Consider the following 14,070-nt stretch of genomic DNA (forward strand, 5'->3'; position numbering starts at 1 on the left):
GATAGCAGGGCTTGGGAGAAATGGAGGAACTTTAGATAGGGCAAAGGGAAGGGAGGAGAATGGAGAAGTCTTGGGGGTAAAAATGATGATGGAATGAGTTAGACATCATTACCCTAAGTACATATATTAAGACATGAATGATGTGAAAATACTTTGTGTGCAATCAGAGACTTGAAAAATGGTGATCTTATGTATAATATGAAATGAATTGCATATTGCAATCATATATAACAAATTAAAATGAATAAATATTTTAATGGAAAAGTGAATAAATAAACAGGAGGAGGACAATCACCTTGCTTTCATGAGATCAAGAAATAAAGTCCAAAGAAGCCAATGGCAGTGAAATTTGGCCACCATGCCAGTGGCACTCGCCACAATGAGGTGGTCCGATTCATTAACAATGAAGTTCTCATGAATGGTGGTGGCCCAGAGTTCTACATGGCCTTTCGCTCTCCTCCCTGGAACAAGGTAGAGAAGCAGCTTCGCACTGTGGTGTGGACTCTCAGGTGCCTCCAGACCTCAAGAGAGCATGCACCTGAAGTGCCCTGGCCCTGGGCATGCGAGTGGTGGCCAGGCAGCCGGAGCAGCAGGGGCGTTGGGTATGCCAGCTGCAGGGTCAGGGGGAGGAGCACAAGGCCCCTTGCTGGGCTTTGGCCTCTGAGCTACAGCAGCTGTGTGAGGAGCGTGATGATGCTACCACTCATCTGACCTTCACTCAGGTTGCCTTGCAGCAGGTGATAGATGATTGTTAAGTGCGACATCGGAGGCTACTTCAGGCTGAGTGGTCAGCATTGGCAAATCCTTTGCCCCCAAAGGTTTTACCTGTTGTGGGAGCCCAACAGCATGGTACTGTGGCATGATCCCTAGAAATAGAGGATCAGGCAGAGATGGTGGCACCTGGAGCACAGGGCATACCACATTTGAAGGCCCAGATGCCAGCCCCAGCACCTTTGCTTTATGTGCCAGGACACCCATGTCCTTGGCTCCAGGCAATGCAACCCCATGTGCAAATGTCTGTGTCCTATCAAGTACAAATTCCAGTTGGATTCCCATACTCAACAGCTCTAGAAGTCCTTGTAGTAATGGAATCAGAATCAGCAGGAGCAACAGCCACAGCAGTGGCATCAGTTGCTCCCCAGATGCTTTCTGTAGTGATCTATCTACCTGGCTTGTGGGCTCCAGTGGGGTGCCAGGAGGGAATGGCTCCTCAATGTGTCCAGAGTTGCCAGTTTGTCCAGAGTTGTCAGAGTTACCTTGTCCAGAGTTGCCTGAGTTGCCAGGGCCAGGACAAATCTCCTGAGAACCTCCCAGCAGATGCAACCTGGGAGATATAATAAGCTCTGAGCAAAAAGAAGGTCCTGAAGGTCCCCAGAAAATGACTTCCCTGAGGGAAAGCATAAGCTAAAGCCAGAAAGAGGGTCAGGAGAGGCCCCAGGGGAAAGACTCCATATAGGAGAGCATTAGCCTTAGCCTGGTGCTTTTAATAAAAAAAAATAATGTCATTGGGATTTTAAAAGCAATTGCATTAAATCTTTGTAAAAGTTTTGGTAGTATGGCCATTTTGACTATACTAATTCTTCCTATCAGAGAGCATGAGAAAGTGTTTTATCTTCTAAGATATTCTTCAATTACTTTCTTTGGTATTGTTTAGTTTTCATTGCAGAGTTTTCACCTCTTTTGTTAGATTGATTTCCAAGTTTTTTGTTTGTTTGTTGTGTTTTATTTTGCTTTGAGGCTAGAGTGAATGAGGAGGTTTTCCTAATTTCTCTTGCTCTGGGTTCATTGCTTATGTATAGAAATGCATCTGATTCATGGGTATTGATTTTGTATCCTAATTTTCTGAATGCATTTATTGGTTCTAGATGTTTTCTGGGGGAATTTTTTTGGATCTTCTATTATAGAAGTATGTTATCACTATATAGAATATATCAACCATCATCAAATGGATATACTTTTTTTCTCAGCAGCACATGGATCCTTCTAAGAAATAGACCATATATTATGCCATAGGGCAACCCTTAGAAATTATAAAAGTGTGGAGATAATACCATGCATCTTATCTGATCATAGTGGAATGAAACTGGAAATCAACGATAAAAGAAGGAAGGAAAAATCTTACATCACTTGGAAAATGAACAATATGTTACTGAATGATCAATGGGTTACAGAAGACATGAAGGAGAAAATCAAATAATTCTTAGAGATAAATGAAAATACAGACACAACATATCGAAATCTATGGGCAATGAAAGCAGTTTTAAGAGGAAAATTCATTGCCTGTAGTTCATTCCTCAAAAAAAGTAAAAATGACAAATAAATGATCTCACACCTCATCTCAAAACACTAAAAAAAGAAGAGCAAAACAACAGCAAATGTAGCAGAGGGCAAGAAATAATTAAAATCAGAGCTGAAATCAACGAAATTGAAACAAAAGAAACTATTGAAAAAATTGACAAAACTAAAAGTTGGTTCTTTGAAAAAATAAATAAGATCGACAGACTCTTAGCCATGCTAATAAAGAGAAGAGAGAGAACTCAAATTACTAACATATGGGATGAAAAAGGCAATATCACAACAGACACTACAGAAATACAGATGATAATTAGAAATTATTTTGAAACCCTATATTCCAATAAAATAAAAGATAGTGAAGACATCTATAAATTTTTTAAGGCATATGATTTTCCCAGATTGAGTCAGGAGGATACACACAACTTAAACAGACCAATATCAATGGAGGAAATAGAAGAAGCCATCAAAAGACTACCAACCGAGAAAAGCACAGGACTGGATGGGTATACAGCAGAGTTTTACAAAACCTTTAAAGAAGAACTAATACCAATTTTTTCAAGTTATTTTAGGAAATAGAAAAAGAGGGAGCTCTTCCAAATTCACTCTACGAGGCCAACATCACCCTGATTCCAAAACCAGACAAAGACACTTCAAAGAAAGAAAACTACAGACCAATATCTCTAATGAACCTAGATGCAAAAGTCCTCAATAAAATTTTGGTGAATTGGATTCAAAAACATATCAAAAAAATTGTGCACCATGATCAAGTAGGATTCATCCCTGGGATGCAAGTCTGGTTCAATATTCAGAAATCAATAAATGTTATTCACCACATCAATAGACTTAAAGATAAGAACCATATGATCATCTCGATAGATGCAGAAAAAGCATTTGACAAAGTACAGCATCCCTTTATGTTCAAAACACTAGAAAAACTAGGGATCACAGGAACTTACCTCAACATTGTAAAAGCCATCTATGCTAAGCCTCAGGCTAGCATCATTCTAAATGGAGAAAAATTGAAGGCATTCCCTCTAAAATCTGGAACAAGACAGGGATGCCCTCTATCACCATTTCTATTCAACATAGTTCTCGAAACACTGGCCAGAGCAATTAGACAAACAAAAGAAATTAAAGGCATAAACATAGAAAAAGAAGAACTTAAATTGGCACTATTTGCAGAAGACATGATCCTATAACTAGCAGACCCAAAAAGTTCTACAAAGAAACTGCTAGAGCTAGTAAATGAATTCAGCAAAGTGGCAGGATATAAAATCAACACACATAAATCAAAGGCATTCCTGTATATCAGTGACAAATCTTCTGAAATGGAAATGAGGACAACCACCCCTTCACAATATCCTCTATAAAATAAAATAAAATAATTGGGAATCAACCTAACAAAAGAGGTGAAAGATTTATACAATGAAAACTACAGAACCCTAAAGAGAGAAATAGAAGATCTTAGAAGATGGAAAAATATACCCTGTTCATGGATAGGTAGAACTAATATCATCAAAATGGCAATATTACCAAAAGTTCTCTATAGGTTTAATGCAATGCCATTCAAAATCCCAATGGCATTTCTTGTAGAAATAGATAAAGCAATCATGAAATTCATATGGAATAATAAAAAAACCCAGAATAGCAAAAGCAATCCTAAGCAGTAAGAGTGAAACAGGGGGTATAGCAATACCAGACTTTAAACTATACTACAGAGCAATAGTAACAAAACAGCATGATACTGGTACCAAAACAGGTGGGTGAACCAATGGTACAGAATAGAGGACACAGAGATCAATCCACAAAATTATAACTACCTTATATTTAACAAAGCTGCTAAAAGCATGCATTGGAGGAAGAATAGCATCTTCAACAAATGGTGTTGGGAAAACTGGAAATCCATATGCAACAAAATGAAACTGAATCCCTTTCTCTCACCATGCACAAAAGTTAACTCAAAATGGATCAAGGAGCTTGGTATCAAACCAGAAACTCTGTGTCTGATAGAAGAAAAAGTTGGCTCTAATATCCATCTTGAGGGGTCAGGCTCCAAATTCCTTAATAGGACACCTTTAGCACAAGAGTTAAAATCAAAATCAACAAATGGGACATACTCAAACTACAAAGTTTTTTTCTCAGCAATATTAAACAATAAGAGAGGTAAATAGGGAGCCTACATTCTGGGAACAAATTTTTACTCTTCACACTTCAGATAGAGCCCTAATATCCAGAGTATACAAAGAACTCAAAAAATTAGACAATAAGATAACAAATAACCCAATCAACAAAAGGGTGAAGGACCTGAACAGACACTTCTCAGAGAAGGATTTACAATTAATCAACCAATACACAAAAATGTTCACCATCACTAGCAATCAGAGAAATGCTAATTAAAACCATGCTAAGATACCATCTCACTCCAGTAAGAATGGCAGCCATTATGAAGTCAAACCACAACAAGTGCTGACGAGGATGTGGGGAAAAAGGTACACTTATACATTGCTGGTGGGATTGCAAATTGGTGCAGCCAATATGGAAAGCAGTATGGAGATTCCTTGGAAAGCTGGAAATGGGACCACCATTTGACCCAGGTATTCCCCTTCTCGGACTATTCCCCCAAAACCTAAAAAGAGCGTACTATAGGGATACAGCTACTTCCATGTTTATAGCAGCACAATTCACAATAAATAGACTGTGGAACCAACCTAGATGCCCTTTAATAGATGAATGGATAAAAAAAATGTGGCATGTATGCACAATGGATTATTACTCAGCACTAAAAAATAACAAAATCATGACATTTGCAGGTAAATGGATGGCATTAGATCAGAGTATGCTAAGTGAAGCTAGCCAATCCCTAAAAAAACAAATGATGAATGTTGTCTTTGATATAAGGAGGGCAACTCAAAATAGAACAGGGAGGAAGAGCATGAGAAGAAGATTACCATTAAACAGGGATGAAAGGTGGGAGGGAAAGGGAGAGAGAAGGGGAATTGCATGGAAATGGAAGGAGACCTGCATTGTTATACAAAATTACATATAAGAGGATGTGAGGGGAAAGGGAAAAAAACAAGAGAAATGAATTACAGTAGATGGGGTAGAGAGAGAAGATGGGAAGGGAGGGGAGGGCAGTGGGGATAGGAAGGGGATAGGAAGGGGATAGGAAGGCAGCAAAATACAACAGATACTAATATGGCAGTATGTATAAATGTGGATGTGTAACCAATGTGATTCTGCAGTCTGTATATGTGGTAAAAATGGGAGTTTATAATCCACTTGAATCAAATGTATGAAATATGATATGTCAAGAGCATTGTAATGTTTTGCAATAAAAATAGGAAATAGTAATAATTTGAGTTCTTTTTCTATTCATATTCCTTTAATTTCTTTCATCTGTCTGATTGCTGACTAGAGTTTAAGGACTATGTTGAATAGAATTGGTGAAAGAGGGCATTGAGTTATTAGAGTAAATGCTTTCAGTTTTTCTCATTTAGAATGATGTTGGCCTTGGGCTTAGCATAGATAGCTTTTACAATGTGGAGGTATTACATACCTTGTTTGTTTAGACCTCATCATGGGCATCTTCAAGCATGACTTCTTGTGGTATGAGATGATAGGGTCAGATGATAAGCAAAAGAATGGATTCATCAGCAGAATTCATGAAAGAGGAAGATTAATTCAAATGACTAGATTAAATCCTAAATAGTTATGTTTTCAAATTTCAAATAAGGGGGATGTAATCTTGAAATCCCCCCCAAAATCTCTCCAATTATTAAAATATAATGTTTTGCATATATTTTAATTCTGAATAAAAAAAGTTTTAAATCTTTCTATTTAAAAATGTCTGGAGATTCAGAAAGATTGAGACATCTGTAGGTTTGGCATTACAAACCAGGAATGGAATCTCTTTTGATTCTCAAAATTATAGCTATGCCTCCCTTTCACCTCATGATTTATGATCAGTGAAATTATTTGAAGAGCAAATTCCCTTTTCCTGATTTATCATATTTTAATAAACAGAGAATATTAATGTGTGGGTCTAGGTTTCAGCTCTTGAAGCAATAAACACACTCTCCAACAACACACTTGGACATGAAAATACACTTACTATAGAGAACAGTAGCAGCTCAGAATGTGGCATGTGCTCACAATGAAAGTTCCATGTTGACTAGTCACCATGGAAATGTGGGATGAACATTTTACTTTTCATTTCCACTCAGTTGATGGGGTGAGTGAGTTGGGATTAGAGTTGGAGAAGAGTAGTGAGGATTTGAATTCCTGGACGGCCATGGGAAATCTAAACTGCTGCAGGGAAGGTATGTCAGTGATATTTTAAAGGCTGTGTCTTCAAAGGCAGTTAACATTTACTGAATATATTTTCCTCTTGATTTTTTTCATCTCTGACACTGAATCTTCTCTCATGAGATTTAAGTATTTGGTGATATTATTTTAATCACTCAATTCATAAATTTGCTTTTTCTATTTTTCTATTTGACCTGGTTATTGAAAATGTTTTTCTAAATTTAGAAAAATGAACCATTCCTAATGCCAATATCATGTGTACTCTTAAAGTGAATAAATAAACACCTCCCCAACATGTCTCTTCTTGAGTCTCTGCCATGGGTAAGGGTCTTTGTTCCTCAAAGTCTGTCTGTCTTTCTTGGCCCCCCTCTTTTTGCAGAGTCAGTCCAGAATCCTTGTTTACAGGTCATATCTGTAAGTTTCCTGTATTGGGACCTGTCCATGTGTAAACTCAGGAGCCTGTGCTTCTGTAGCATGTGCCCTGTGGAGACTCATCTCTACCACTCTCATCTACAGTCACTCTTCTCCTGCCTATAGGTTATCCAAAGCCTCCTCTTCTTTTCTTCCTCCTAAGTTTCCCTAAACCCAATGTGTGTCTAGGATCTGACTCTGGCCATACTTGAAGACTTGGAATCCCTTGTACCACTTACTTCTTTCCTGAACTTTGATCCTGAGTTTATGGTCCAGGATACCTGGGCTGGATTATGATGTGTTGTTCCCCACTCTTAGTTCTTAGTGTCCTAAGTCTTTTTACGTTCACCCTTTGTCATTCCCACTATGTCTTTTATTTCTTCTTCCCCTTATATTGGGCCTCAAGTTAATTCCCTCACAAACTAATTAGACAGAAAAGTACCCAACAAGGGCCAACAGATCATAGTACTTCTTATGGTATGAGATGATAGGGTCAAGACAGACAGACAGGCAGACAAAAAATGAAATCTTAGTAGTTCATTCTGTGCAGTCTCCTGCCTCTGAAATCAGAGATTGATCAGCTGCCTACAAACCACTTAGATAATCACAAATATCTGAACATAAAGGGAAGAGTTCAGTGTTCCAGAAATAAAATCTAGAGAGACTGCTTGTCTCAGAACAGAGACAGGACACAGAAAAATTAAAACAAGCAGAAAATTTCCCCCAAGGAAGAGAACAAATAGTCACTCACCTAGGATGTTCAATTTTGGTCCCTCTGCCAAACACTCTACACTATGACACAGACTTGTGCAAAAATTCCTTTCTGCCTTGCCCTGATCCTCCCCCAACCAGCTGCATCTGTGCTGGCTGCATCTACTGATGGAACTGGGCAACCTGCATGAAGGGAAGTTACCTTTGCTGAAAGATGATCAGTACATGATCAATGATGTCCTTAATATGTGTGTATGCATTTTGAAAAACCAGTCTTTAAAATTTGAAAAAGTTTTTTAAATTTTTTTGTTAATAGTATAAATTTTTTCAATAGTATGTCTCTAGCTGGTGTAGTTTCACTTCATTTCAGTTTTAGTTTTATAGTTTTCTGACTTTATGAAAATGTTCACAAGAAGAAATACTTCATTTTGTCTTCTAAAATAATTCTAATATAATAGAAGCAATTTTTAAAAAAATGTAAGTAGTTTCCTTAAAAAATAAATAAGTATATTATATTATAAAAACATAAATAAATATATGATATATATTATATTATAATAAGTATATTATATACAAATGTATAAAAAGTAAACAGCAAACATTTTCTGTTACCCTCTCTTTTATATCATCTTTCCTCCAAAACCTATTCCACTTTCCATGGCCACTGTCTTGTTGGTCTGTATAGTTTAACTTTTCATTGTATGTACATTCTTGAAACACACACACACACACACACACACACACACACACACACACACTCAAGGAGAGAAAGTTGGTGTTGAGATATTATTTTTTGAAAATAAAGTCATACTCTGTATACTTCCCTGCAATTAGATTTTAAAGCTATCTATGATTGAATTTTCTAGATTAGTTCATATGGATGTAAGGAATTCTCATAAATAGCTATCTAGAGAATGTTTGTATGTACCAGAATTTTGTAATCATTCCCCTTTTAAGGATCATTTAGATTGTTTCCACTAGAAAATACGCAAGGGATGATGTATTGAAAATTCGGGGGTTGGAGGTGAGCATACTGTACTTATGTATCTCTAAAGATTAAATGCCTAAAAGTGGAAATTCTGGATATCAGAGGAACTCTTTTGAGATTTTGTAGGTAATTCCAAACTACTTCCAAAGGCTGTTCCAATTTATACTCACTACAGTGAGTGACAGTGCCCTCTCTCCCACCTCCTTGCCAATAATATGATATTGTTGATCTTTCTTTACTTTACCCTTGTGTTGAGAATAAAGGGAATGTGTTTGATTTATAATGTATTCATCTATAGGTCAAATTGTTATTCTTTATTATTTTTGACTTAGTGTTTTCCTCCTGTGAATTAAGAAGTCATAATGTTGCCTGCTTTTGCTTGTATCTGCTTATATTGTCTATAGAAACTTAACCCCTTGTTTAGAAAATGTGTTATAAATATTTTCCCTTGGTCTATTTTAGAACTTGGTTTACGAGGTCTTCCACCATAAAGTGGTTGTTAATCTTATTGTGTCACATTGGTTTAGCTTTTTCTTGATGGTTTCTGTGATCCCTGCCAAGTTTAGGAAGGTGATTTTTATTTGGATATGATAAAATCACTCTTCTATTTTGTTCTAGTACTTTTGTTGTTTTGGTGCATGTGTATTTACTTTTATCTGGAGTTTGTGAACATAGGCATGTAACTTTGTTTATTTGCCAAATGGAAAGATATCTGTTGAATATAAATGAGACTTATCAAATGCTAAATGATGACATCACATTTTCTCTGTGGTTCTCTTGAAATATTGGTTTGTTTCTGCATCCTTCTACTTTGTTTTGATTATTTTAGCTTTATAATACATTATTGTATCTGCTAGGGAAACAACCCATCATTATTACTATTTTCCTAAATATCCACACATATTCTCCATCTTACTTCCTGTTGAACTTTGGTATCAATTCCCTAATTCTCAAAAATTATTATTTTGGTGTAATGTTTATAATTTCCTGAAATATATGATTGATTTGAGATTAACTGATACCTTTATAAAGCTCAGCACTTTCACCCAGAAACAAGACATGCTTTCCATTCACTTGCATTTATGTCCTCTAGTCAAATAGTTTTGTAATTTATTCATTGAAAATCTAGTGTTATTTATTTATAAATCTTATTTATTTGTGTTTCAAATATAATTTTATTGAAGTGAAAATTTTCCCACAATTTCACACCCTAAAGAATTACTGCTTATGCAGCAGAGAAATGTAATCATTTTTACATGTCACTCTTACATTCAGCCACTTTCATTCTTGTATGAGTTCTAACAGTTCAACTAATTCTCTTAAGTTGGTTGGTTATTTTTATAGTAGACTAGCACATTATTTGCAGGAAACATTTTCTCTCTCTTTTCAGAATACTTATAACTTTTTCCCCTTCATCTCCTTACATTGAGTAGAATGTGTTGAATATTGAACAGTGTGAGTGAGCAACTTTCCTGGTTTCTGATGAAAATGTTTTTTCCTTTAACTATGAAGGTTGTCCTAAGTTTTGGAAGACACTTTTTAATAAGTTGAGGAAATTTCCTTGAATACCTTCATGCAAGGATAAATGTTTCCTTTTTATTCAGAAACAAGTATTGGATTCATATTAATATTACACTAAATTCTGTTTCAAAAAACCTACCTACATATCTTTAATACAACCAGTGCTGATTAGTTCTGCTGCTAAGGTAAAAAATAAATAAATAAATAAAAATGGTGAGACCAATGTAGTGCATAATCTTCCAGTGTAAATATACTATCTTTTTTAAAAGATAAAATCAGATTTCACAAAGCCACCAATCAATTTTTAGAGTATAATTTCTGTAACTTCCTTTTTCTTTTGAGTATCTTTATAGTATACTGTGTTGTGGTATAAGGTCTAGGATACACAAGATGATTCAATGAGGGGAAAGAGAACATTCTAAGGTGATTCCAGACCTCTCACTTAGATACAAATTGCTGCAATGAGGACACTTCAGGGGATCAAATTTTCAAGGAAATAAATTTAGTTGGAAGCTCGTGAGTTCAAAGTGCCTGTAAGACATTCCAGTACAGTTAGGAGCAAAAATCAAGACATATGTAGATCTGGAGCCAAGAAGAAACATCAGAGCAGGGAATAGGGATCTGGGACTCCTGGACAGTTGTGTGAGTGCATGGTGAGGGTCAAATCAGAAACAGTGGAAAGAGTACAGAGGAAAAAGCACCTGGTGATAGTCTAGGATCATCAGCTATGCGTGGGTCAGGGAGAAAAGGAAGCTATGGGAACAAGAGAGTGGGCCATCTCCACAACCAAGGAGAAAAGAATGACCAGAAAAAGGGAACTCCTGCAGAGACCTCAGGCTACTGGGAAAGACCTACAGATTGTCACAAGAGCCTTTTAGACATTGACTTGAGAAGTTTCAGGAAAATATGAGGATGAGAGCTAAGGGAGTCCTACCATGCCCCAGCATGCAAAACAGTGCCTGAGTTAGGTGGGTATTTCATAGATATTTTGGATTTATGGATAAATGAATGGATAGATAAATGGAAGTATTAATGGATACAAAGAGTCCTCTAAGAGATCAGGGAAGGTTTCATGAATGTGGTGGGACTGCACTATGTCTCCATGGGTAGAAATGCAAGTAGAAGAATCTCCATGTGGAGGTTCCTTAAGTCAGGCATGACCCAGTGTCTGTGGGTCCAGGTAAGAAACTGTCAGGGCTGTACAATTGGGAATTTATCCAAAGGAGATTCAGAAGTCCTAAAATGAGGCCAGGAGAGGTTGAGCAGGTCCAAGCCAGCTCAGGACTCTCTCCCACACATCACATAACCACTTAAGAATATGCATCAATAAGGGGTTTTCTTGGCAGCAACTGTGCTTTAGCCTTTCTGTCAACACTGAGAAGCCCAAAGATAGGGGACACACATAGGTTATCTCCAAGGCCATGGGCAATGAATGCATGCCTGGGACAGGGGGATGAGTGTCTGGAGAACCAGTCAACAACCTGAATTATGCCAAGGATACAACCCCACCCATCAAGCCCAATAGGTTTCCATTCTTGCCCAACCCTTAGGGAGCAGACACCAGGTGTTGACCTATGGGTTTTAGTCCAAGCCTCAATCACTGTGGTATGTCTTTGAGACCTGTCTTACTATTCTAGATAAGTGGTTCTTCTGAATTTTCTCAATCTGTTCCATATCCTCTGGTCTTGGGAAAGTCTATTTTCTCTCTCTTAGGGACAGACAACTTACATTTTTTCATGGTGTATAGGGGAGGTTGGTGGTCATGTGGTAGCCAGGAGTAAGGGTCCCAACAGCAGAAGCAGCCACCTTAGGTTCCAACAGTGGGATATGGCCTTATCTTGGAGGCCTGGGTTGGAGACAGAGACAGGGCCCCTTTCCCTCCTCTGGGGATGATTACCAAGGGGAGACCAGGAGCCAGGTTTAATTAGGGGCCACTAGGCCTTAGTGAGACTTCACAAGCCTCCAGAATCTAGGCTGAGGGCTGGATGTTCATCCAGCTTGGGAAGGCTTCACAGAACATCCAGGGCCAAGACTGGAGTTGGGAACCTAGTCCCTGGGCACTCAAAAGTTTACCACAAATAGAAACCAACAGAAGACATCATGAGAGATCTGGCTCACTCTAAGATGCACCGGTCTAGTCCTCTAATGGGCCATGAGGGCAGAAGGCTTCAGATCCAGATTAGGCTAGGCAAAGTGACCAGAGTTCAACCCTCCCAGGGTAGTCCTCAGAAAGAAGTAAAGCCTCCTCTGTCCTTGGAGCCCCTTAACCCTGGGGATTGAGACCTTGATTGTTCATCCTTCAGAGTCCTGCCTTCCTCAAAGCACATGTTAAATTCAGAATATGATAAATGAGAAAGCAAATGGAAAACTCACAGAACTACTTGGGTGCTAGGTGAATTCTAGAGTCATCAGGGAGTTTGAGGGTGGGTAAGGGCTTCTGTACCATAGTCTGGGTCAGGGAGAAGTTACAAGAACACAGCAGAGGCAAAGGGCCTGGTAATGAGGAGGTGGCAGACTTAGAGGAGCCCTGGCACCCTGCCACAGTCTGGCTGGGCACAATTCAGGAGCCATTTGTCAAAAGAAACTAACTTTATTTTTAGAACTACAAATGCCAAACAAAACAGCTCCTCAGGAAAAAAACCTCAGAGCCCAACTGCCACCACCGGCTTCCACAAGCCTCTCACCCACACAAGCCTCACCACCTCCCACAATCCTCCTGCTCTTGAGGTCGATTGGCTGGGTCACATGGGCGAAGCCAAAGAAGTCCCCCAATGAGCAGCTCTTTGGTCTGAAAGGGCAGGGAAACAGCCCAATGAGCAGCTCCATGGAGGAGCCAATCAGCTAGATGTTGCTGAGGCCGCTGTGAGCCATCATCAGCTGGCAGTCTGAAGGGCAGGGAAACAGCCCAATGAACATCACTATGGAGGAGCCAATCAGCTAGATGTTGCTAGGGCCACTGTGAGCCAATCATCAGCTGGCAGACTGAAGGGCAGGGAAACAGCCCAATGAACATCACGGCAGAGGAGCCAATCAGCTAGATGTTGCTGGGGCCGCTGTGAGCCAATCATCAGCCGGCAGCTGGAAGTTTGCTGGTAGCTGGAAGTTTGCTGGGGCCCCTTTGGCTGTGGCTCTCAACATCTCCCCCTCTCTGTTTAAACAACAAGCATGTGGCTTGGGGACCATGCCTGCCTTAGGTTGTCCAATACTACATATGGTCCTTACCCGTCTTCGGATGAGCTGACCTCAGGGCGTCAGCCTCCTGTCTTAGGTTGGTACCATTGTAATTGGATCTTACCCGTCATTGACTACCAGTCCAGTATACAGCCACAACTGTGGAGAGGTACCAGCGGGGGGGTGAGGTTCTTTGCCTCACCTCTGTTGGCCCCCAAATTTTAGCTGAATGATCATGACAAGCAGAAGGGAGGAAGATATACCAAGCTAATTGACTGCTCCTTTTGGGAAAATTGTACCACCGATGACATCATCAGCAAAAATACCCCAACACTAACACAAGTCGATGCACCAACAGATAGTTCACAATGCATACAAGTGAGTTCACAATGCATACAAGTGACACATAGTTTAGGCAAGTTCTGTAAGCAGTTCAGTGATGGCTATTGCAGAAACTGTAGATTAGTTTTATCTTTGTCTTCACCAGCACTGGGATGAAGATAGGAATTCTGGCAATAATGGCTAAAGAAAAAATTATGTAACATTCCAGAAGGCACTAAAAGAAAACACTTTTCTTAACAATTTACATTGTCTTGAAGAGAATTATTAAATATAATGAAAAGGAAAGGTGAAAGTAAACAAACAGATCTGTTAACCTCCTTTTTTGT

At 38.7% G+C, this 14,070-nt stretch overlaps 1 pseudogene; it reads left to right on the forward strand.

Moving 5' to 3' along the window:
* The first annotated feature begins 336 nt into the window (after positions 1-336).
* LOC144368345 (KH domain-containing RNA-binding protein QKI pseudogene) overlaps positions 337-14,070 on the forward strand; it is a 35,510-nt pseudogene continuing 21,776 nt past the window's right edge.

Source organism: Ictidomys tridecemlineatus, chromosome 2 (assembly GCF_052094955.1).
Source record: "Ictidomys tridecemlineatus isolate mIctTri1 chromosome 2, mIctTri1.hap1, whole genome shotgun sequence".
NCBI classification, from domain to species: Eukaryota; Metazoa; Chordata; class Mammalia; order Rodentia; family Sciuridae; genus Ictidomys; species Ictidomys tridecemlineatus.